This window comes from Heptranchias perlo, chromosome 2 (assembly GCF_035084215.1).
Source record: "Heptranchias perlo isolate sHepPer1 chromosome 2, sHepPer1.hap1, whole genome shotgun sequence".
NCBI classification, from domain to species: Eukaryota; Metazoa; Chordata; class Chondrichthyes; order Hexanchiformes; family Hexanchidae; genus Heptranchias; species Heptranchias perlo.
The window spans coordinates 96,528,958-96,555,908 of NC_090326.1; the positions used below are offsets into that span (position 1 = coordinate 96,528,958).

A 26,951-nucleotide genomic window follows, 5' to 3' on the forward strand; every position below is an offset into this window, starting at 1 on the left:
GAAAACTGGCAGAAAAGGGAAGACAGAAAGGGAAAAAAGATATCGGGGGTGAATTTCTATAACTCTTCTCCCACTCGTCCATATAACTTCAATGGAAGAGCTGCAGAAACACCAGAAAAATTGTTTATTTCAGGGCTTCCACCACTCTCCTGTCCAAGTTATGGCAGACGAATGGGTGAAACGCCACAGAAATTCACCCCCATAGTTTGTTGAAGAATGTGCCATGATGGTTTTTAAAAGCCCTTGTTTCATGCTATGCTTTGTAATGTTATTACTGGAATGCTTTTAAATAAATAATCTAAAATCTATGCTATTATAGGCATTTCTAGATGAGCAATCAATTGTCTGGTAAGTGGCAGTGCAAAACCTCCAGTCCTCATGAATAACACTAGGGGGTGCTCTTGCTTCTGTGCTACTATACACTGCATTTAACACCGACATCAAAAGGTGGTTTGTTTTGTACAAATTCAATGCAATTCTCAAAAAGGCTGTCCAATTGGAATGCAGGGAATGATCAAGTGACACGGAAAAATTTTGCATGCGTCTAATTCCGAAATCTGTGTGGTAAGTGAGAATTGATTTACCATCGTATGGCATATTCCCTTGTATGTTTGTGTTTTTTTTATATATGTATATATGTATGTATGTATGTATGAAGATAGCTATACAGATAGAATATATATCATGAACGAAAGAACATTATAGATACAGTAAATTAGTCTCAATTTTAGTTAACATGCTTTCATTCTAGAGTCAATTCAAGGCTGAAAGAAGGACACCTTTATTTAAAATCACACGTGAGCAGTCTCACAGAATGTAAATACTGTTGCTGCTTATTAGTGACTCTTCTCCATTAGAAAAGGCAGCAGATTTCTCTCCACCACACCCACCCCCCTCCCCAAGTTTACTGCTCACGAGCCAACTGGTAATGAACTGAAGCATGGTTAAAATGAAGAGTTCCAGCATGCACACTTTCTTCCTTGAAAGCAATTCACCTTATTTAAAAAATACTTCCTCTCACGTGACCTTAATTTCATCATAATTTATTCTTCTCACAGTATCAATGCATGCTTAAACAGAACAAATTAGCATTTTAATATACGCTTGTCCATTGTGCAGGTGGCAGTGCAGGAGTAATCTAATTAGATGTAAAATACCTGTCAGTTGTCATTGTTAACACAGGCGTATGTATTTAAGTTTACACATTGTCTCTTTCCTGAGAGATCTGCAGTTATGAGTGAATGAGACTGTATGAATGTGTGATCACAGCTGTGAAAGTACATATTTATAAATGCTCCTCCATGCTTTTTCCTTATTGATAAAGAAATATATAAAAAAAGATCAAAGCTGGAAATAAATTGGCTGATCAGTATCTGAAAATAGAAAAGACAGATTGAAATGTTGAATGTAGATCCTTCATTACAACTGGAAAATGTGTGAGCCCCTTTATTGGATTGAAATACCAGCTGGGCACTGCAGCATACTTAGCAAATAAGAAAAAACTTGCATTTATATAGCACTATTACATCTTCAGGACATTCATAAAGCGCATAACATCTCTGGCCATCTTTGCAATATGGAATACTGGTAAATTCTGAATTGGGGGAGCAGGTGATTTTCCTGCCTGCCTCCCCTGTGAAGTCACAGTTAGTGGCAACAGATGAAGCAGTACAACGATCATAAGTGGGCTTCAGAAATGCCGTTTGCAAACGGCGATCAATTTCAGATCAATTGCCATTAGGAAGGTGGCAAAAAAAGAGAGCAGCCAGGAAATTAACTTTGTCCATTGGCAACCTCTGGCCGGAATGGCTGCACCCTCTGATGGAGCAAGATGCCACCCCAAAATCCCACTTCCCCTACAGGGCAGATGCTACAGTGGTGTCGTTAATGGCACGGGCACCTACCCCTATTATGCAAATGATCCTGTTCCTGGGACTTGGAACAGGGTCAGGGTCCAAGAAAACCTGGCGATGGATCAGGGTTCTTGGAATTTCTGGGCTAGGACTTACCTTAATCCTAGATGGTATAGTAAGTTCTGTGGGAAATATATTTTGTTCCAGGGGAACCCCAAATAAAAGGGGAACTGCATCAAGACGTGATAAGAACTCCAGTGTAATAAAAAAAGAACACTTTAAAAAAAAAGTTATAAAAAATAAGTTATCGGAGTCCTGGCTGGAATTAGGAATCAGAACTGACTGGAGTTCCAGATAGCTATTTATTTTATGAGTGATTTTTGAGCACTGCATAAAATTTGTCTAGATGCAATTAAGATGATGTTGGAGATGGCATAGCCAGCAGGCACTCTGCCAGATTTTTTTTAAAAAGGGAAAATGAAAGACTTGTCAGAAGAGGAGCCCAACAGTTCTCTCTCCCTTTCATACAATTTTATTAAAGCATGATTGCTTCCGGATGATTGGTTGTACTATTTTGGACCTCTATGCCTGTAGTTAAGTTTCAAGGTAACAATTTGGAACATTCTGAAGTAAACATACTTCAGCAGCTTGGAGAAAAAAGAATAGAAATGACAGGGAAGCACTGCTGTACCATCTCGCCTGTGAGTACTTTTTTAAGTTATGAGGTTGGTAATGAGGTCTCAGTGCCATGGCGGTCTGCACTGTGATGGGAATGCACATAACTTCATTGTTTCTTGTTGACCTTGTTGCATAATGCAAAGTCAGCTAATTGAAATAAATAGTTAGCACTGGCAGCACACAGAACATAATGGGGTGGGAGTGCCATGGAGCAAGGGATGTGTTACACAATACCACCACCTCATAAAGGGCCATAGGTTGACCTACAGCAGCAAGTTGAACTGCTTGCAATGCATTTGAACAGATAAATATATTAATCTGTCAATGGCAGAACATCAAAGAACCACAGAAATAGTGCAAATAAACAAATCATCTATTGGTAGTAAGTCACTCTGTGAAGCTAAAGGGGCCAACATATTGGAAGGTGCATCGTTTACAATGCCCATTTCCTACAGGCATTAAGTGGCAACTGTTTAGCGTCATGGAATAATCCCTTAATTTGAATAAAATTCAAGGCAATAAAGAGTCTAGTGAACAGTAAAGGTGCAAGTTCTCAGCACCACAGGTGCTGGCTGACCACTTCATGTGCATCAGGCACTTAGCAAGTCTCAGTGCTCCATAATACAGGCCGCTGGGGCCTGATGCACAGCAGCGTTGTGGTACCAAGGATTGCATTATTGGCCATTGTTGAGTTTCGGTAAAAACAATCTAAAAATTGGACCGCACAGCAACCATTATTCAGGTGAAAAATGAGTGCTGAAGGGTCCAAGATGGCGTGCAGCATGCATGCATTCATTCCGCGTTGCACGCCATATTGGTTATGGCGACCTGTAGTATTGTCCATCCTCGCCCTCCTCGCGCCAAAATCCTCATTCATGCTTTCATCACCTCCAGACTCAAAAATTCTAATGCTTTCCTTGTTGTCCTCCCATTAAATACCTCCCATCATATGCCCTCCATTAATTCCAACTCATCCTAAACTCTGCTGCTCTATCCTATTCCACAACATATTACCGTATCCTAATCCAGGGGAACGGTAGCATAGTGGTTAAGTTACTGAACGAGTAATCCAGAGGCCTGGATTAATAATCCAGAGTCATGAGTTCAATTCCCGCCACGGCAGCTGGGGAATTTAAATTCAATTAATTAAATAAAATCTGGACTTAAAATACAAGTATCAGCAATGGTGGCCATGAAACTACCGGACTGCCGTAAAAATCCATCAGGTTGACTAATGTCCTTTAGGGAAGGAAACCTGCCGTCCTTACCTGTTCTGGCCTACATGTGACTCCAGACCCACAGAAATGTGATTGATACTTAAATGCCCTCTGGAATGGTCGAGCAAGCCACTCAGTTGCACAATCTTGCTAAAAAAAAGTCAAAATAAGAATAAAACTGGACGGACCACGAGCACCGGACACGACAAAGGCAAACCAAGCCCAGTCGACCCTGCAAAGTCCTCCTCACTAACATCTGGGGCCTGTGTCAAAATTGGGAGAGCTGTCCCACAGACTAGTCAAGCAACAGCCTGACACAGACATACTCACAGAATCATACCTTTCAGCCAACGTCCCAGACTCTTCCATCACCATCCCTGGGTATGTCCTGTCCCACCGGCAGGACAGACTCCACCTGAGGTGGCGGTACAGTGATATACAGTCAGGAGGGAGTGGCCCTGGGAGTCCTCAACATTGACTCTGGACCCCATGAAATCTCATGGCATCAGGTCAAACATGGGCAAGGAAACCTCCTGCTGATTACCACCTACCATCCTCCATCAGCTGATGAATCAGTCCTCCTCCATGTTGAACACCACTTGGAGGAAGCACAGAGGGCACAGAATGCACTCTGGGTGGGGGACTTCAATGTCCATCAAGAGTGGCTCGGTAGCACCACCACTGACCAAGCTGGCCGAGTCCTGAAGGACACAGCTGCAAGACTGGGATTGCAGCAGGTAGTGAGCGAACCCACACGAGGGAAAAACTTACTTGATCTCGTCCTCACCAATCTACCTGTCGCAAATGCATCTGTCCATGACGGTATTAGTGGGAGTGATCACCGCACAGTCCTCGTGGAGACGAAGTCCCGTCTTTGCACTGAGGACACCATCCAACGTGTTGTGTGGCACTATCACCGTGCTAAGTGGGATAGATTCAGAACAGATCTAGCAGCTCAAAACTGGGCATCCATGTGGTGCTGTGGGCCATCAGCAGCAGCAGAATTGTATTCCAGCACAATCTGTAACCTCATGGCCTGGCATATTCCTCACTCTACCATTACCAACAAGCCAGGGGATCAACCCTGGCTCAATGAGGAGTGTAGAAGAACATGCCAGGAGCAGCACCAGGTGTACCTAAAAATGAGGTGCCAACCTGGTGAAGCCACAACTCAGGACTACATGCTTGCTAAACAGCAGAAGCAACATGCTAAAGACAGAGCTAAGTGATTCCACAACCAACGGATCAGATCAAAGCTCTGCAGCCCTGCCACATCCTATCGTGAATGATGGTGGACAATAAAACAACTAACGGGAGGAGGAGGCTCTGTAAACATCCCCATCCTCAATGATGGCTGAGTGCAAAAGGCAAGGCTGAAACGTTTGCAACCGTCTTCAGCCAGAAGTGCCGAGTGGATGATCCATCTCGGCCTCCTCCCGATATCTCCATCATCACAGAAGCCAGTCTTCATCCAATTCGATTCACTCCACATGATATTAAGAAACGGCTGAGTGCACTGGATACAGCAAAGGCTATGGGCCCTGACAACATCCCGGCTGTAGTGCTAAAGACTTGTGCTCCAGAACAAGCTGCGCCTCTAGCCAAGCTGTTCCAGTACAGCTACAACACTGGCATCTACCCGACAATGTGGAAAATTGCCCAGGTATGTCCTGTCCACAAAAAGTAGAACAAATCCAATCCAACCAATTACCGCCCCATCAGTCTACTCTCAATCATCAGCAAAGTGATGGAATGTGTCGTCGACAGTGCTATCAAGCGGCACTTACTCACCAATGCTCAGTTTGGGTTCCGCCAGGACCACTCGGCTCCAGACCTCGTTACAGCCTTGGTCCAAACATGGACAAAAGAGCTGAATTCTAGAGGTGAGGTTAGAGTGACTGCCCTTGACATCAAGGCAGCATTTGACAGAGTGTGGCACCAAGGAGCCCTAGTAAAATTGATGTCAATGGGAATCAGGGGGGAAACTCTCCAGTGGCGGGAGTGATACCTAGCACAAAGGAAGATGGTAGTGGTTGTTGGAGGCCAATCATCTCAGCCCCAGGACATTGCTGCAGGAGTTCCTCAGAGCAGTGTCCTAGGCCCAACCATCTTCAGCTGCTTCATCATTGACTTTCCCTCCATCATAAGGTCAGAAATGGGGATGTTCGCTGATGATTGCACAGTGTTCAGTTCCATTCGCAACCCCTCAGATAATGAAGCAGTCCGTGCCTGCATGCAGCAAGACCGGGACAATATCCAGGCTTGGGCTGATAAGTGGCAAGTAACATTCGCGTCAGACAAGTGCCAGGCAATGACCATCTCCAACAAGACAGAGTCTAACCACCTCCCCTTGACATTCAACGGCATTACCATCACCGAATCCCCCACCATTAACACCCTGGGGGTCACCATTGACCAGAAAATTAACTGGACCAGCCATATAAATACTGTGGCTACAAGAGCAGGTCAGAGGCTGGGTATTCTGCGGCGAGTGACTCACCTCCTGACTCCACAAAGCCTTTCTACCATCTACAAGGCATAAGTCAGGAGTGAGATGGAATACTCTCCACTTGCTTGGATGAGTGCAGCTCCAACAACACTCAAGAAGCTCGACACCATCCAGGACAAAGCAGCCCACTTGATTGGCACCCCATCCACCACCCTAAACATTCACTCCCTTCACCACTGGCGCACAGTGGCTGCAGTGTGTACCATCCACAGGATGCACTGCAGCAACTCGCCAAGGCTTCTTCGACACCACCTCCCAAACCCGCGACCTCTACCACCTAGAAGGACAAGAGCAGCAGGCACATGCGAACAACACCATCTGCACATTCCCCTCCAAATCACACACAATCCCGACTTGGAAATATATCGCCGTTCCTTCATCGTTGCTGGTTCAAAATCCTGGAACTCCCTTCCTAACAGCACTGTGGGAGAACCTTCACCACACGGACTGCAGCGGTTCAAGAAGGCGGCTCACCACCACCTTCTCAAGGGCAATTAGGGGTGGGCAATGCATGCTGGCCTCACCAGCGACGCCCACATCCCATGAACGAATAAAAAAAAACAACTCCTGCTCATCCATCATCCTTCCCCTCACTAGCCTACTAGTCCCAAGCCCCAAAGATTTAAAATGTAAAATTCTTTTCATTGTCTTTAATACCTGTCTCTCCAGTCCGATAATCCCCAAAGCTCTCCATCCTTCTGATTCTGACCTCTTGTGCATTACTCCATGCAGATTTCTGTTCATTTGTAGCTGTGGCTTTGGATGTCTAGATTTCAGAATTTTCTCCTTCAATCCCTCCACCTCCTTCTCTTTAAGGCCCTCCTTAAAACACACCTTTGACCAAGCGTGCCTTTGTAAAGGTGCTATTAAATAAAAGTTGTACAATAAACCTGATTACTATTTTTTGGCCTTAGCTATATGGCCTGTTAGCATGATGGTTTCCATTGATTTTAAAAAGTTCACAGGATACAATAGTAGGAGGGTTCACTGTTCACCTTGCAAGCCGCTATCTCAGATATTTTGCACATTAGGTCAAGTTTCTTTCACAGCAAATATGGGCTTGAAAGAAAGAAACACTTGCATTTATGTAGCATCTTTCACAACCTCAGGATGTCTCAAAAGTGTTTTACATAGAATATACAGCAAAGAAACAGGCCATTCTGCCCAACAGGTCCATGCCAGTGATTATGCTCCATACAAGCCTCCTCCTGTCCCTACTCCATCTAACCCTATCAGCATATCCTGCTATTACTTGCTCCCTCATGTGTTAATCTAGCTTCCCCTTAAAGGCATCTATGCTAGTCGTTTTTTTTTAAATTCATTCATGGGATGTGGGTGTCGCTGGCAAGGCCAACATCCCTAATTGCCCTTGAGAAGGTGGTGGTGAGCCGCCTTCTTGAACTGCTGCAGTCTGTGTGGTGAAGGTTCTCCCACAGTGCTGTTAGGAAGGGAGTTCCAGGATTTTGACCCAGCGACGACGAAGGAACGGCGATATATTTCCAAGTCAGGATAGTGTGTGACTTGGAGGGGAAAGTGCAGGTGCTGTTGTTCCCATGTACCTGCTGCTCTTGTCCTTCTAGGTGGTAGAGGTCGCGGCTTTGGGAGATGCTGTCAAAGAAAGCTTGTCGCGTTGCTGCAAAGCATCTTGTAGATAGTACACACTGCAGCCATGGTGCACCAGTGGTGAAGGGAGTGAATACTTAAGGTGGCGGATGGGGTGCCGATCAAGCGGGCTGCTTTGTCCTGGATGTCAATGGTGACCCCCCTTGGATGTTGATGGTCGGGGATTTGGTGGTGATAATGCCATTAAATGTCAAGGGGAGGTGGTTAGACTCTCTCTTGTTGAAGATGGTCATTTCCTGTCACTTGTGCAGCACGAATGTTACTTGCCACTTATCAACCCAAGCCTGGATGTTGTCCAGATCTTGCTGCATGCGGGCACAGGCTGCTTCATTATCAGAGGGGCTGCAAATGGAACTGAACACTGTGCAATCATCAGCGAACATCCCCATTTCTGACCTTATGATGCAGGGAAGGTCATTGATGAAGCAGCTGAAGATGGTTGAGCCTAGGACACTGCCCTGAGGAACTCCTGCAGCAATGTCCTGGGGCTGAGATGATTGGCCTCCAACAACCACTACCATCTTCCTTTGTGCTAGGTATCACTCCCGCCACTGGAGAGTTTCCCCCCTGATTCCCATTGACTTCAATTTTACTAGGGCTCCTTGGTGCGACACTCTGTCAAATGCTGCCTTGATGTCAAGGGCAGTCACTCTAACCTCACCTCTGGAATATAGCTCTTTTGTCCATGAGGTCTGGAGCCGAGTGGTCCGGGCAGAACTCAACCTGAGCATCGGTGAGCAGATTACTGGTGAGTAAGTGCTGCTTGATAGCACTGTTGACGGCACCTTCCATCACTTTACTGATGATTGAGTGTTGACTGATGAGGCAGTAATTGGCTGGATTAGATTGGATTTGTCCTGCTTTTTGTGGACCTGGGCAATTTTCCACTTTGTCAGGTAGATGCCAGTGTTGTAGCTGTACTGGAACAGCTTGGCTAGAGGCATGGCTAGTTCTGGAGCACAAGTCTTCAGCACTTCAGCCGTGATGTTGTCAGGGGCCCACAGCCTTTGCTGTATCCAGTGCACTCAACCGTTTCTTGATATCATGCAGAGTGAATCGAATTGGCTGAAGACTGGCTTCTGTGACGGTGGAGGTCTTGGGAGGAGGCAGAGATGGATCATCTCGCCTCAATTACTCCTTGTGGCAGCGAGTTCCACATTCTAACCACTCTCTTGGTAAAGAAATTTCTTCTGAATTCCCTACTGAATTTATTAGTGACTATCTTATATTAGCGGCCCCTAGTTCTGGTCTCCCCCGCAAGCAGAAACATCTTAGAAACATCGAAACATCGAAAATAGGAGCAAGAGTAGGCCATCCGGCCCTTTGGGCCTGCTCCGCCATTCAAAATGATCAAGGCTGATCGTCTAACTCAGTACCCTGTTCCCGCTTTTTCCCCATATCCCTTGATCCCTTTAGCATTAAGAAATATATCTATCTCCTTCTTGAATACATCTAATGACTTGGCCTCCACTGCCTTCTGTGGTAGAGAATTCCACAGGTTCACCACCCTCTGAGTGAAGAAATTTCTCCTCATCTCGGTTCTAAATGGCATACCCCGTATCCTGAGACTGTGACCCCTCTACGTTTACCCTATCAAATCTTAAAGACCTACATAAGAACATAAGAAATAGGAGCAGGAGCAGAAGTAGGCCATATGGCATCTCGAGCCAGCTCTGCCATTTAATATCATAGCCGATCTTCTATCTCAACTCCATGTTCCTGCCCTATCCCAATATCCCTTGATTTCCTTAAGAGTCCAAAAATATATCAATCTCATTCTTGAGTATACTCAACGACAGAGCATCCACAGCCCTCTGAGGTAAAAAATAACTCCAAAGATTCACAACCCTCCGAGTGAAGAAATTTTTCCTCATCTCGGTTAACCTCTTACCTTGAGAGGTCTAAGACCCCCGTGTTCTAGAATCTCCAGCAGGGGAAACAGCCTCTCAGAATTTACCCTGTCAAGCCCTCTAAGAATTTTATACATTTCAATGAAATCACCTCTCATTCTTCTAAACTCCAGAGAGTATCGGCCCATTCTACTCAATCTCTCCTCATAGGACAACCCACTCATCCCAGGAATCAATCAAGTGAACCTTCGTTGCACCCCCTCTAAGGCAAGTATATCCTTCCTTCGGTAAGGGCACCAAAATGGCACACAGTACTCCAGGTGCAGTGTCACGAGAGCCCTATATAATTGCAGCAAAACCTCCTTACTCTGATACTCCAACCCCCTTGCAATAAAGGCTAACATACCAGTTGCTTTCCTAATTGCTTGCTGTATCTGCATGTTAACTTTCTATGATTCGTGTACAAGGATATCCAAATCCCTCTGAATACCAACGTTTCTTGGTCTCTCTCTATCAGGTCACCCCTCAGTCTTCTCTTTTCTAAAGAAAAGAGCCCCAGCCTGTTCACCATTCCTGATAGATATTACCTCTCAATTCTGGATTATCCTAGTAAATCTTTTTCGTACCTTCTCCAGTACCTCCATATTTTTATTATAATATGAAGGCCAGAACTGTTCACAGTACTCCAAATGTGGCCTAACCAAGGTTTTATGCAAGTTTAACATAACTTCTCTGCTTTTCAATTCTATCCCCCTAGAAATGAACCCCAATACAAGCAATTAAATACTTTTGAAGTGTAGTCACTTCTGTAATGTGGGAAATGTGGCAGCCAATTTGTGCACAGCAAGATCCCACAAACAGCAATGAAATAATGACCAGATAATCTGCTTTTAAGTGAGTGATGTCGGTTGAGGGATAAATATTGTCCAGGACACCGGGAAAACACCCCTGCTCTTCTTCAAATAGTGCTGTGGGATCTATTATGTCCACTTGAGAGGGCAGACAGGGCCTCGGTTTAACGTCTCAGCTGAAAGACGGCACCTCCGACAGTGCAGCACTCCCTCAGTACTATACTAAATTGTCACCCTGGATTACATGCTCAAGTCTCTGGAGTGGGATTTGAACCCATAACTTTCTGACTCTGAACCAAGTTTGCTGCCACTGAACAATGGCTGGGCATCATTTTTGCAATATCATGAATAAAGAGTTTATGAAGTAGCTTGAATTGTAACAGGCTAAATTCACTATTATTGAAAATGGTCCCTCCCCAAATACCATAGTCTTGCAAACAGCATATTTAAGCCTGTTTTAGCTAAGCTGCGGCCATGAACTTTCGAGACACAAGTGTACCTGTTGTATAATGTTAATCTACCTCTACCCTATCAAAAACTTTCAGAATCTTTAAGACCTCGATTGTCTGTCTGACAGATTTTTGTTGATGATCTCAACATGACATTATTAATAGAGGCATAGAGTACAAAAGGAAGGAAGTTATGCTAAACCTTTATAAAACACTGGTTAGGCTGCAACTTGAGTATTATGTTCAATTCTGGGCACCACACTTTAGGAACGATGTCAAGGCCTTAGAGAGAGAGTGCAGAAGAGATTCATTGGAATAGTACCAGGGATGAGGGACTTCAGTTACGTGGAGAGACTTGAGAAGTTGGGGTTGTTCTCCTTAGAACAGAAAAGGTTAAGGGGAGATTTGATAGAGGTGTTCAAAATCATGAATGGTTTTGATAGAGTAAATAAGGAGAAACTGTTTCCAGTGGCAGACGGGTCAGCAACCAGCGGACACAGATTTAAGGTGATCGGCAAAAGAGCCAGAGGCGATATGAGGAAACATTTTTTTTTAACACAGCGAGTTGTAATGATCTGGAATGCATTGCCTGAAAGGGTGGTGGAAGCAGATTCAATAGTAACTATTGAAAGGGAATTGGATAAATACTTGAAGGGAAAAAAAATTACCGGGCTATGGGAAAAGAGCAGGGGAGTGAGACTAATTGGATAACTCTTTCAAAGATGGGCCATATGGCCTCCTCTAGTGCTGTACCTACTATGATAGCATGATGGGGCATGCTAAAACCAACATAGCACCATTCACTTTTGAATTGACCTCAAAAAAGCTCATTTATCATTTAAATAGATAATGTTGTTACATAGGGAAGTTTTTGATCAAGTTAAATTTCTTCTCTACTAAATTTTGGAAGAGATGTTAGCCTAGGGAATGTTTCCTATACTGTACTCAACAAAATCCTTTAACCCCAACCTCAGAAAAGCACCCTCCACTGCATCATTATGATATTTTGCATTTCTGCCATAAACCATCTCAGTGGCCTCCCTTGAGTGAGGGTGTCCATTTAGTGTTAAAGTAATGCCAGTTTTGTGCTTTGCTCATTTTGAAATTGCCTAGCATATTTTCTATAGGACTCTACAAACAGCAGAGAGATAAAACTTTTATTCCATCAGTCTGGATTTGAGTGAAGGCCAGCCAATAGAGCTGAAAGCCCAGTGCAGTGGTCCTCTGTCATCCATTTTCCTCAGAATAAAGCCCCAACTTTAACTGGGAGCGAGAGGCAAGTGTGGGACCAGTGGGGCGAGTGTCATGCTCACCCTGGCTCGCTGATGTGAGGCCTAGGCCATTTTTGACTTCTGGGCCTCATTTAAATGTCTCTATTTTAAAATTCTCATCCTTGTTTTAAAATCCCTCCAGGGCCTCGCCTCTCCCTATCTCTGTAACCTTCTCCAGCCCTACAACCCTCCGCGATCGCTGCACTCCTCCCATTCTTGCCTCTTATGCATCCCTGATTTTAATCGCTCCACCATTGGTGGCCATGCCTTCAGCTGCCTAAGCCCTAAAGCTCTGGAATTCCCTCTCTAAACCTCTCTAACTTTCTACCTCTCTTTCCTCCATTAAGACGCTCCTTAAAACCTACCTCTTTGACCAAGCTTTTGGTCACAGGTCCTAATATCCTTATGTGGCTCGGTGTCAAATTTTGTTTGATAATGCTCCTGTGAAGCACCTTGGGACGTTTTACTATGTTAAACGTGCTATATAAATGCAAGTTGTTTTTGTTGTTGTTAAATATACCAGGCCCAACTCCCGCCTGAACCTGGCATCAATGACTTTGGGCTCGGTGGGCAGGTGATGGGCAAGTGCGGCAGGAGACAGTGCCTGGGGCCTGCGGGAATGGTCCTCGGCCGACAAGCAAGTAGTGGTAGGGAGTAGGCGATTGCAGTCGGGGGAGGGAAGCCTCCTCTTTGCATCATCATATTCTTTGCTTGATTTTTAGTCCACATGTAAGTTTCAGTGTCATTTCCTTCTTTTGGACTAGAAATAGAAATATTGCTCCTGGCCAACCAGAAATGCTATTGTATGAAGACATAAGTGAGATAGATTCCTAGATTGTTGGTTAGATAACATTTCACTTCATGAAATGATGTGAAGTGCTCAAAACCACTGCGTTCTTTAGTATCTGGTGGCATTTCAGTTTCTGCTGGGATAATGGAATCACAGGGTTTTAATGAATGCAACTGTCCAGCATTAAAAATAGTTGGTGTCTTGATGTAAGGCTGTGTTGTAGAGATGCTGCACTTGTTAGTCTGAACTTTAATCATAAGTTTTTTCTGGTTTTCAGTTATACAACAACATAATAATATGCAGGACTTAGAGACCATTGTCGTTCATCTGGTTCGTCCTATACTGTCTAAAAATTTATAGTTGTGGAGCAAAAATATAATGATTAAATTATATACATTATTGTACAGTTTGCTACTAAATGCACAGAATATCTTGCAAAATAATGTTGGAAGATGACACAACTCGTTTATTTTTCTAAAACATATGCCATTATGCACATGGAACATATATTTCACCCATCTCCATGTAATTTCTTGAAGTTAATTGATTTTTTGAACAGAACAAAAAGCACCTCTGCATCCCAAAATGGTTCCATTGTAGAATGTCATGGCTTTAAGCAGTGACACACTTCACTTTTATCATACACTAAGCACTTTGTGACAATTTACCAGGCACTCAAAGACAGGTGTAGCATGACACACCGGCATGTTCCCTTCTGCACAGACTGGCTGCAGAGAGTTTATTAGAACAAGCCACATAGGGGGTTTGTTAATTATTATCTGAGCAACAGTCAGGCTCAGCACGTTCACAGCTTTGCTTGCCATAACTAGAAGCATTTTCTCCACTATGAAGCATAAAAGATTCATTAAAACCTTGTGATTCCATTATCCCAGCAGAAACTGAAATGCCACCAGGTACTAAAGAACACAATGGTTTTGAGCACTTCACATCATCTCATAAATTAAGGATTTTCCCCATCTATTTGATGTAATTTTTTGACAACGGGCTAAGTACTGTTCAATTAAACATTTTTGGCTTGTGGGAGCATTTCCAGCTATTTTATAACATTCATTAAAAAATGGGATTCCTCTTTCTTTTTTCATGTATCATGCTGGTTTCAAAAGTGTTCCATCGTGACTAGCTCAGAATTGTATCTTTTCAAAGTTTTATAATAATTGTCTCCCCAATGCATAAGCGGCACTTTTCCCCCATTTGTTTCAAGTCTCCTCTTCGCATCATCATGTTCTTTGCTTAATTTTCACTCCGTTTGTAAGAGTCAGGGTCATTTCTCTCTTTTGGACTAGAAATAGAAATATTGCTCCTGGCCAACCAGAAATGCCATTGTATCAAGTCACAGGAGAGATAGATGCCTAGATTGTTGGTTAGATAACATTTCCACTTCTGTGAAGAGTTTGGGATCTAACTAACCGGTATTGGATTCCAGCACTAAAAAGGAACTTTATTCAGGATTTTCTCATTCACAGAAATCCATATTTTGTTTATTTGAATGGTTTCAAAATATTTCACAACGTGAAATCTTTGACTTCTTTTTATGTGCCAGAACCATCGGGCAACGCTTCCATATCATCGTCACCCATACAACCATTGCCGCATCTGCCTCTACCATGGCAAGGTAAAAAAAACAAACTGAAAAAAAACATCATACCATGTACTTAAACTACATAGTGTAGATGCTACCACAGGTGCTAGTGAGTTTAAGACAATGATTCAGTCTTGCTATTCTATTGATGTTCTTCAATTTACATTTGAGTTTTGTTTTTCACAGAAGAACATAAAAAAATAGGCTGAGGAAAGGCCATTCAGCCCATCAAACTCATTCTCTCTACAAATCGTGTACAATTTGCCTCCTTATGGTCTGTAGCAAATTAATTTAATCTCCATGCCTTCCAAACATAATCAAGCAAAACTTTCCCTGGTTCCAAGAATTTAGTAATCATCATGTTCCTTTGCATGACCATCTGTCCTTCAATCTTAACCATATATTTATCTAGCTCTTTTTTCAAGAAGTTAATTGCCGCACCAGTAATTACTTTTGCTGGGAGTCTATTCTATGTTTTCACTGTTCTTGAGCAAAAATATTCTTCCAATCTGCCTTGAAGTTTAATAATTTTGTGCTTGCATCCTCTACCTTTAGTTCTGTACTCAAAAGTGAAATAGTTTTTTTTTGATCTACATTATGCCAGTCAGCATTTCAGAGACTGAAATCACACACCTTTTCAATCTTTTCTTCAATGAAAGCGAAGAAGTATCCTGTGTAATGTATGAAACCTAAAGAAAAGGATTACAGGTTCAGTATTGTACTTGCTGATTGTAGTCACAATGTCGTAGCTGGGACTCGAGCCCTGTTTGTCTCCTGTTCACTGTGTTCTGTATGCAGTTTAAGTGCTCTTGAGTATGGTTGAAAAATACAGTACTCAACTTGTACTTAAACACGATGTGTGTGAAATGGACACTGAGTGAGTCTCAGCCATAACATTGTAAGTGGAGAAGTAAGAGATGTGTAGAAAGAAAGAACTTATATTTATATAGTGCCTTTCACATTCTCAGGATGTCACAAAATGCTTTGCAGCCAATGAATTACTTTGAATGAATCAGCATCTGGCATCCTCCCATACGCTGAGGCACAAATTGCTGGCTTCGCTGATGTATACCTCCCTCACTGACACAAATGGAATGCTGCCTCCCTTGCCTTTCACTGAGGCATTAACCCAAACCTGCGCCACCCCTTTCCCCAACCCAACCTCTGCTGAGGTAAAATTAGCTCCCTGGTCCTCTTCCCTCTTCCCCCACATCCCACTGGGGCAAAATTCACACTTAAATCGCCACACCCCCTGCCCCCCCCCACCCCACCGCTTATCTTTGACCTGTCATGATAGACAGATTCTTTGCTTTAATTAGGGAGACAAAAGCAGACTGACAAGAAAATGAAGTGATTTACCAAATGTCTGAAACTTTTATTTTTACTGGGGTTTTTTTCTGAACTAAACATCTAAAGCCCTGCATAAAGTGTGAAATATTTCTCATTCTCTTCCTTTACCAAATAGGTACAAAAACAGTGATTGTGAACCTCATTTTCAAATGTTTGCTCACGGCTGGAAAAGGATCCAATGGAATCAACACAATCATATTTTGCTGGTAGCAACCATTAAACTCAAGGCCTGGCAGTTAAGCACAAACAGCTCTATGCAGTAGACTGAAATATGATCTGACTGTAGACATTATGCATGATATAAAATGTGAGTGCCACAGGGCTTTGATCACTATAGCCACAAAAGCTTCGCTTGCACATGGAACGCACTGTCTCAGCATTCCCCTGGACAATATGAGAAGATTCTGCTGATTGAAATGCCTTTGTCCCTTTTAGCAGTCACTACTATAATAGTTTTGCCCCATAGAAAATAATCATGGAAACTTTCGATCAACAGCATTTCAGGACACATTTTCCATGCCCCCTCCCCACGTTAGTACTGGACAGGAACATTGCACCTGAGCTCTAGCCCTGGGATTTCTTGTACACGGCCCAGGGATACCACTAGGACAGTCCTGCTCCATGGCAGGCCTACAGCCAGTGGAACGGGCAGGAAAACAGATGCCTAAATCTCTTTGGACCTCCACCGTTCCTAGCTTATCACCATTTAAAAAATAGTTGGACCTACCCTTTTTTGGTCCAAAATAGATGATCTCACTCCTAACTGCATTGAAATCCATCTGCCACAGTTTTGCCCACTCACTTAATCTAGCAATGTCTGCTAGTAATTTTTTGCTCCTGTCTACACTACTTACCATGCCACCAATCTTTGTGTCATCGGCAAACTTGGATATATGGCTATATTGTGTTATCTAAATAATTAATAAATATCGTGAATAGTTGAGGCCTCAGCACAGACCCTTGTGGGACAGCACTAGTCATTTCCTTCCAATTTTGAGTACATACCCATTATCCCTACTCGGTTTTCAATTGCCTAACCAATTTCCTAACCAGGTCAATAATTTGCCTTCAATTCCCTGAGCTTTAATTTTACCTAACAGTCACTTATGTGGAACCTTATTGAATGCCTTCTGGAAGTCCAGAAAAACTACAATCCATAGATATTCTCTGGTCTACTACTTTAGTTACTGCCTCAAAAAATTCAATTAGGTTCATTTGACACTTCCCCACAACAGATGTTAGACTAACAGATCTATTATTTCTGGTTTCTCACTCTCTCACTTTTCTTAAATAATAGTTAGATTTGCAATTTTCCAATCTAAAGGGACAATTCCTGAATCGAGAGAGTTTTTAAAGATTATGGCTAAAGCATCTGCAATTTCCTCACCTACTTCGTTTAAAACCCTGAGGTGGAAACCATCAGGTCCTGAGGATTTGTCAGTCTTCAGTGCCATTATTTTTTCTAATACTGCTGTCTTGCTTACATTAACTTTAGTGAGGACTAGAGTACAAGGGGGCAGAAGTTATGCTGCAGCTATACAAAACCCTGGTTAGACCGCACCTAGAGTACTGTGAGCAGTTCTGGGAACCGCACCTTCAGAAGGACATACTGGCCTTGGAGAGAGTGCAGCGTAGGTTTACTAGAATGATACCCGGACTTCGAGTTAAGTTACGAGGAGAGATTACGTAAATTGAGGTTGTATTCTCTACAGTTTCGAAGGTTAAGGGGAACAAATAGGGTGGATAGAGAGAAACTATTTCCGCTGGTTGGGGATTCTAGGAGTAGGGGGCACAGTCTAAAAATTAGAGCCAGACCTTTCAGGAGCGAGATTAGAAAACATTTCTACAAAAAAAGGGCGGTAGAAGTTTGGAACTCTCTTCCACAAACGGCAATTGATGCTAGCTCAATTGCTAAATTTAAATCTGAGATGGATAGCGTTTTGGCAACCAAAGGTATTAAGGGATATGGGCCAAAGGCAGGTATATGGAGTTAGATCATAGATCAGCCATGATCTTATCAAATGGCGGAGCAGGCACGAGGGGCTGAATGGCCTACTCCTGTTCCTATGAGTTCCAGTCCTTGATTCATTATTAGTTTCCCTGGAAATTCAGGTATATTGTCATCTTGCTCTACTGTGAAGATTGACACAAAGTAATCATTCAACAAGTCTGCCATTTCCTTATTTTCATTTGCAATATTACCTGAATCCATTTTTAAAGGGCCCACATTACCCTTGACTACCCTTTTTCTTCTATATAGTTTTTTGTGTTAATCTTGATATCGCGTGCAAGTTTTTTTTCGTATTCCCTTTTTGCAGCTTTTACTATCTTTTTTGTCTTCTTAGCTGTTCTTTACATCTCTCCCAATCCCCTGGATCCACACTATTCTTTGCAATTTTGTATGCTGTTTTTGACAAATGCATTGTTCCAATACGATGAGGATCTATGTTTGAATCCCTCCAATTAGGTTTCCACCCCGCCACAATTCTGAAATAGCCCTTATCAAAGTCACAAATGATATCCTATGTGACGGGTGACCATGGTAAACTATCCCTCCTCATCCTTCTCGACATGTCAGCAGCCTTTGACACGGCTGACCACACCATCCTCCTCCAGCTGGGTGGGATTGTGCTTGTCTGGTTCCATTCCTATCTATCCAGTCATAGCCAGAGAATCACTTGCAATGGCTTCTCTTCCCGCTCCTGCACTGTTACCTCTGGAGTCCCCTAAGGATCTATCCTTGACCCCCTCCTATTTCTCATCTACATGCTACCCCTCAGCGGCATCATCCAAAAATGCAACGTCAGGTTCCACATGTACACTGACGACAACCAGCTCCACCTCACCACCATCTCCCTCGACCCCTCCTGTCTCTGATTTGTCACACTGCATGTCTGACATCCAGTACTGGATGAGCAAAAATTTCCTCCAACTAAATATAGGGAAGACTGAAGCCATTGTCTTCGGTCCCCGCCACAAACTCGGTTTCCTAGCCACCGATTCCATCCCTCTCCCTGGCCACTGTCTGAGGCTGAACCAGACCATTCGCAATCTTGGCATCCTATTTGACCCGGAGATGAACTTCCAACCCCATATCCTTTCTATCACCATGACTGCCTACTTCCACCTCCATAACATTGCCCGTCTCCACCCCTGCCTCAGTTCGTGCTTCCGAATCCCTCATCCATGCCTTTGTTATCTCTAGACTCAATTATTCCAATGCACTTCCAGCCAGCCCCCCACCTTGCAACCTCTGTAAACTTGAGCTCATCCAAAACTCTGCTGCCCGTATCCTAACTTGTACCAAGTCTCATTCACTGATCAGCCCTGTGCTCACTGACCTACAGTGGCTCCCAGTCCGGCAACACAACAATTTAAAAAATCTCATCCTTGTTTTCAAATCATTTCATGGCCTCCCACCACCCCCCCACAACCCAAGTCTGTAACCGCCACAAGCCGTACAAACCCTCCGATATCTCTGCACTCCTCCAGTTCTGGCCTCTTGCGCAACCTCAATTTTCATCGCTTCACCGTTGGCAGCCGTGCCTTCAGATGCTTAGACTCTAAGCTTTGAATTTCCCTCCCCAAACCTCTCTACCTTTCTCTCCTCCTTTAAGACGCTCCTTAAAACCTACCTCTTTGACCAAACTGTTGGTCACTTGTCCTAATATCTCCTTATGTGGTTTGGTTCTAAATTTTGTTTGATAACAATCCTGTGAAACACCTTGGGACATTTTACTACGTTAAAGGCGCTATATAAATGCAACTTGTTGTTGTAGTAATGTCCACAGTTACTTCCTCAGCCTTTCAGCCAGAGTCCAGGCTGTGCAATCCAGGATTACAAAGAGGAAGAAGCGATTGAAAAGAAAGTTATGATTAAAGATTTGTCATGGATTTATGGTACTCTGGGATCAATTTTATGGTACAATGCTACTCATTCAGTAATCTTCTCTACTAGGAATTTAGTAACACTTCAATTGGGTGATTTTCCTCTGCTCTGCTCTCAACCAAGTTATTTCCCATTATAAAGCAGAGGTAAAATAAAATGAAGATAGACTTCATGCGCACTTCTAGAGGTTTCCGCAATGGGGTACAGCATTCCGCAAGCAGGTGCAAGCACTGAAATGGAATGGAATGAGATAGAAACATCACCACACCATCTGCCTCATTTTCCTGGGTCTCTGCTTGATGAAGAGCCAAACATAGTAGTGCCAATAGCTTGCACCCAACCTCCTCAGATTGGAGGCTTGGAGAAGGGGCAGGCAGCAAACAGCTGGAAGCACCAAAAATTACTTTTCTTTTTTAAACAGGGCCAACAGGGCAAATATCAGGTTTGGAGGCCTTCTGGCTACTGTTTTTGGATAACAGCCTGGAAGTCCCAAATCCAACAACCATTACTGATGCTGAAGACTTCTCAGCCCTGGAGCAGCAGCTCACAGCTTCCTCCCCACTTTTGGGTGCAAGCCTTTTCAGAGGGCATTCCTGTACCATGGAAGTATTTGAGTCATTAAAATGATCTGAACCAGCAAATTCAGCAGGCTTCAGGTCCCACGGGAAGTGTGAACTTGCGGGGTGGGGGGCGGGGGTGCGGGGAGATGGGGGGAGGAAAGAGAAGAAGGAAAATTGCTCCTGTATCTTGAGAGTAGTCAATGATTAAAACATGCAGGAGATAGCTCTGTGAAGATTTAAACATTCTTATTTCAAAAGCTTAGTTCTACGAAAGCAAAAAATTGGGACTTAGATAACACATTATCCCACCTGTCAGACACATTGCAAAGCATTTTAATATAAAGGCAGATATTTCAATCCTGGTGAAACAGAGGAGGGCCTGGGACACTGAGCACAGTGCTCACTGAAAACAGTAATGCTAGACACACTATTTTGTGAGGTTGATCAATTAACATCATGTCTTTTAGCTCCCAGGGTACTTTGCACCTGCAGTCATAGGCTTGTCGGAGGGTGGGTGTGGGGTGGGTGAGGGAGCACAGCAAATCACCCAAAACTGAAGCCATCCAAAAGCTGCTGTAAAAATTAAATAAATAGAAATTGGGGGAAAAAATTATTAATTTTTAAAACTGCTGTAAATGTTTAAAATATAGCTATCAGCCTTTCCAAAACCTGAAAAAGAAAGAGGCTGGTAAAACCCAATGGTTGGCAAAGTAAACATGACGATAAATCTTGAGTGTGTCCGGGATGGATTTCTACAGCAGTATGTCCTAGAGGCAACAAGGGGGCAAGCCATACTAGATTTAGTAATGAGTAATGAACCAGATTTAGTTAACAGCTTAACTGTGCGTGAACATCTATCCAATAGTGATCATACCATGATCGAGTTCAAGGTAGTATTTGAAAGGGAAAAAAGTGAATCAGCTGCTTAGATTCTAGACTTGGGCAAGGCCAACTTCAATGGGATGAGACACAGACTGTCCTCAGTAAACTGGGCAAATCTGTTGATGGGTAAAACGACTGATGATCAGTGGGAAATGTTTAAAGAAACATTTAACGTGATACAGAATCGGTTTATACCCCTGAGGGGCAAGAACTCTACTTGCCAAAAAAAATAGCCATGGACAACGAAAGAGGTAAGGGACAATATAAGACATAAGGAAAGGGCATACAAAAAGGCAAAAAATGGCACAGATCCTGGCGAATGGGAAAGATACAAAGATCAACAAAGGGTCACAAAACAGATAGTAAGAGCTACAAAAAGAGAGTATGAAAAGAAACTTGCAATGGACATCAAAACCAATACGAAGAACTTTTACAGTTATATTAGTAAAGAGAGGGTGGTCAGGAGCAGTGTTGGCCCCTTAAAAACTGAAAGTGGGGATATTGTCATTGACAATGGGGAAATGGCGGACATGTTGAACAATTACTTTGCGTCAGTATTTACAGTAGAAAAAGAGGATAGCATGCCGGAAATCCCAAGGAAACTAATATTGAATCGGGGACAGGGACTCGATAAAATTAACATAAGTAAAGCAACAGTAATGAAGAAAATAATAGCACTAAAGAGTGACAAATCCCCAGGACAAGATGGTTTCCATCCCAGGGTTTTAAAGGAAGTAGGTGAGCACATTGCAGATGCCCGAACTATAATCTTTCAAAGTTCTCTAGATTCAGGAACTGTTCCTCTAGATTGGAAAATTGCACGTCACTCCATTTTTTAAGAAAGGAGAGAGGGGGAAACCAAGGAATTATAGACCAGTTAGCCGAACATCTGTTGTGGGGAAAATGCTGGAGTCTATAATTAAGGATAGGGTGACTGAACACCGAGAATTTTCAGTTAATCAGAGACAGCCAGCATGGATTTGTGAAAGGTAGGTCGTGCCTGACAAACCAGATTCAATTTTTTGAAGAGGTGACTAAAGTAGTGGGCAGGGGAATGTCAATGGACGTTATTTATATGGACTTCCAGAAGGCATTTGATAAGGTCCCACATAAGAGACTGTTAGCTAAGATAGAAGTCCATGGAATCGAGAGAAAAGTACGGACTTGGTTAGGAAGTTGGCTGAGCGATAGGCGACAGAGAGTAGGGATAATGGGTAGGTACTCACATTGGCAGGATGTGACTAGTGGAGCCCGGCAGGGATCTGTTTTGGGGCCTCAATTATTCACAATATTTATTTACGACTTAGATGAAGGCATAGAAAGTCTCATATCTAAGTTTGCCGATGACACAAAGATTGGTGGCATTATAAGCAGTGTAGATGAAAACATAAAATTACAAAGCGATATTCATAGATTAGATGAATGGGCAAAACTGTGGCAAATGGAATTCAATGTAGGCAAATGTGAGTCATCCACTTTGGATCAAAAAAGGATAGAACAGGGTACTTTCTAAATGGTAAAAAGTTAAAAACAGTGGATGTCCAAAGGGACCTAGGGGTACAGGTACATAGATCATTGAAGTGTAATGAACAGGTGCAGAAAATAATCAATAAGGCAAATGGAATGCTGGCCTTTATATCTAGAGGGCAAGAGTAAAAGGGGGCAGAAGTTATGCTGCAGCTATACAAAACCCTGGTTAGACCGCACCTGGAGTACTGTGAGCAGTTCTGGGCACCGCACCTTCGGAAGGACATATTGGCCTTGGAGGGAGTGCAGCGTGAATGATACCCGGACTTCAAGGGTTAAGTTACGAGGAGAGATTACACAAATTGAGGTTGTATTCACTAGAGTTTAGAAGGTTAAGGGGTGATCTGATCGAAGTTTATAAGATATTAAGGAGAACAGATAGGGTGGATAGAGAGAAACTATTTCCGCTGGTTGGGGATTCTAGGAGTAGGGGCACAGTCTAAAAATTAGAGCCAGACCTTTCAGGAGTGAGATTAGAAAACATTTCTACAAAAAAAGGGTGGTAGAAGTTTGGAACTCTCTTCCGCAAATAGCAATTGATACTAGCTCAATTGCTAAATTTAAATCTGAGATAGATAGCTTTTTGGCAACCAAAGGTATTAAGGGATATGGGCCAAAGGCAGGTATATGGAGTTAGATCACAGATCAGCCATGATCTTATTAAATGGCAGAGCAGGCACGAGGGGCTGAATGGCCTACTCCTGTTCCTATGTTCCTATCTTCCTATATGAAACAGAGTCTGTGAGCAAGTGACAGAGCAGCAGTGACTCCCTGTTCAATGGCTGGTCAAGTGAAGGTACCATTGCCTGAGATGGGTGTGCAGAAACAGCAGTGTAGAATGTCTGGGAGGAGGTGGCTAGACCTAATGCTATGTGCAGTAACTGCAGGACTCGGGAACAGGTGCAAGAGAATATGGCACACTTAAGGAATCTAGCAGGGTAAAACTACTCAACAGTGCCATGTGGCAGAAGGAGGCCCAAGATTGCATTCCACAAAGTGTTGACCATCAACATATCCACGTTTATCACATCTGACCCATTGTCAAGCCTTGACAATGTTTTTTCTAAAGCATCTCATACACACTAATGTCTCAGCAGGGCATCCATTCAAGCTATAACTTATAATTGAAATTCTTGGCACACCAACTACATCCAAGGGTTTCACTCTTTGAATCACTGTTTATGTGCTCCTTCAACTTATAACAGCTCAAGATTACTTAGAGAGTCATAGAGTTATACAGCACGGATAGAGGCCCTTCGGCCCATCGTGTCTCTGCTTACGTGCAAGATGGTACATAATACAAGAGGACAGACCCAAACTGGAGAAATGCTCAGAAATCAAATGCCCTTAACATCCATGAAGGGGGCCATTTTGGACACCCTTGCATATAAGAGCATGGCATTCCTCCCCCAAGCTCAGATTTAGTAGCATCCTGCTCTTATGTTTTGTTCGCCTTCACACTTACTGCCACACAGCCATATACAACCAAACTTCACATCGGATGATCACAAGGTAAGCTCTGTTTGAAGGTATTTCTTAAACCTGGCATTCTAACATTTATTCTTTTTCTAACATTATAGAACTGGAAGAGCACCTTACTAGCATAATAATGGCCCAAAACAGTACTATGCATCTCTCTCATCAACATTTGCTTTTATCAGCACAGCTATATACATCCTGGAAGATGCACTTAGTAAGCTTGAGAAAATAGCACCAGATGATAATACACAGGTGAGCAGGAACCAGTTGTAGTGCCAGAGGAAGACCAGGAACCTGCTGGCCAGAGGGCCACATGGTTTCCATCAATGCTCTGTACTTCATCAAATGCAGCAGTACAGTGAAATTGGGCAGCTGTCATTCTCCTGTCCTCTTCAGTGGAAAAGGAGAGGCATGCTGACCAATTCATCAGACACCAGCTTGATATATATGTGGCCAGCACATTAGCAGATACAGCAATGCTATCTTGGAATGGACTGAAGGTAGAAAAAGAGAGAGCAGCAGTAGCAGTGCCATGTTTATGATGCAAGTTGGATGTAATTGTCCTTGTAGAAGATGGCAAAGCTTTAAAACAGCCTGCAGACGCAGCTGTCCGCAGTCACTGGTGGGTGGGTATGCCAATACCTCCAGCTAAGGGTTGGTGGTACAACGATAGGTGCAAACAGTACAAGTCAGTTTACTGCTGATCTACCTGTAATGCCTTCTTTCATCTTGAAAAGCTATCACCACATTCCCTACTCATAGATACCCCATCTCCTAGACTTCAACCAATCTTTTAAAACATTTATACGCAAGGGTAAATTTTGCTCAAATGGGATTGTATTTTTTGAAACTCCTATGTGACCTCAAGGGACAAAGTGAAAATCACAGGAGACTTGCAGTATTTGTAACATAACATAATTGAACTAATGCATTGAGAAATAATGTAATAGTGAAATGTGTTTGTATTTATATAGCTGGGATCCTGATAGTGAATATATCCATGCTTATGCATGTAAATGAAATAATAAGACAGTATAAAAACCAATGCTATTTAAACAACATTCCCAACATGACTTTTAAGTCTCCAGAGGGAGAGAGTCGAATTGAGATAATCAGTCTCATCATGATAATATTTTTGCAACACAATGCCACATTTTACTGCAGAGAAGGTTGCGAGGAGATTTGATAGAGGTCTTCAAAATCATGAAGGGTCTAGACAGAGTAGATAGAGAGAAACTGTTCCCATTGGCAGAAGGGTCAAGAACCAGAGGACATAGATTTAAGGTGATTGGCAAAAGAGCCAAAGGTGACACGAGGAAATATTTTTTTATGCAGCGAGTGGTTGTGATCTGGAATGCACTGCCTGAAAGGGTGGTGGAGGCAGATTCAATTGTGGCTTTCAAAAGGGAACTGGATAAGTACGTGAAAGAAAAAAATTTGCAGGGCTACGGGAAAGGACGGGAGAGTGGGACTAGCTGGATTGCTCTTGCAGAGAGCTGGCATGGACTCGACGGGCTGAATGGCCTCCTTCTGTGCTGTAACCATTCTATGATTGTGGCACAGATTGCATCATTGCACTACATTTGACAGACAAATAAAATATATTCTCAAACTTTTTTTTAAAAAAAGATTGTGCTCCTTTAAATGTTGCACAGAAACCAAAATACTGCCTTTGTTTTCTTAGATGGATTTGTTTCTTCCTGCAAGCTCTCAAAGGCATATTACAACAACGCAATGGACTTTTGACATGTGCTTCCCATGTGGATGCAGCACCACAATGAAATCATGTCCGGCAGTGAGTTTCCAAATAAAATCATAGCCGTTAATAATTGAACAACCTTCTAAACTTGACTTCTGGCATTTAACCTGCTTGAGTTGTACATAACAGACAGCTGCCACTAGTACATTCTAATTCTAACCTTTCTCCTTGCAAATGCTGTTTATGGATTTTAGCTTATAGAGATCTGAAATAAAAATGATGGAAATGTCAGATAGAATTGTTTTTTATAGCATGTGTCTGACATGCACAGAAACCAATCAACAATGCTTAGGAGCTTAAAAATCAAATTACTAAGAAATCCGCATAAGTAGATTTGTCCGTTGTTGGGACTGTATACTCTCTCTCCACAGGGACGTATCCAATTCACCCTAAGCTCAGAGAACCCAGGTTGACAAGGGGCAAGTTTTTTGAACCCCTAATCTTGTATATGATGGTTGGCTGTCTTCAATATGATGGAATGATCTGTGGACAGCTTGTAATATAACAGAATCTAGATCATCAGTGTGCCTAAGTCCAATACCGCATACCAGCTATAGTCATCACCAACTTCTTAATACCGGTCCTTAACTAAAGGACTCTGACAAAGAGACTTGCCTTCCAAGAGACTGATTCCCACGCTAGGATGCTGAGGAGCAGGTAATTCATCACTGAAACCTTTTTTTCCCTACAATCATTTCCTCTTTTTACACAAATCCACTACACAGTTTGGCTCTGGATTTCACACATGGGGTGCAGGAGGCCCTTTCATTGCATGTCTAGGGACTCTGAATTGCAAAAGTGAACTGTTCAGACA

General features: G+C 42.9%; 1 protein-coding gene and 1 long non-coding RNA gene across 2 annotated transcripts in view; one reads left to right on the forward strand and one right to left on the reverse strand.

Moving 5' to 3' along the window:
* Positions 1-26,951, reverse strand: part of gabbr2 (gamma-aminobutyric acid (GABA) B receptor, 2) — a 971,826-nt gene that overhangs the window by 607,514 nt on the left and 337,361 nt on the right. The window lies entirely within an intron of this gene.
* The window catches only part of LOC137334100 (uncharacterized), a 62,035-nt gene continuing 49,735 nt past the window's right edge, over positions 14,652-26,951 (forward strand). The window contains exon 1 of the long non-coding RNA XR_010966063.1: positions 14,652-14,724. This is a non-coding gene — a long non-coding RNA (uncharacterized lncRNA). The remainder of the gene's footprint in view (positions 14,725-26,951) is intronic.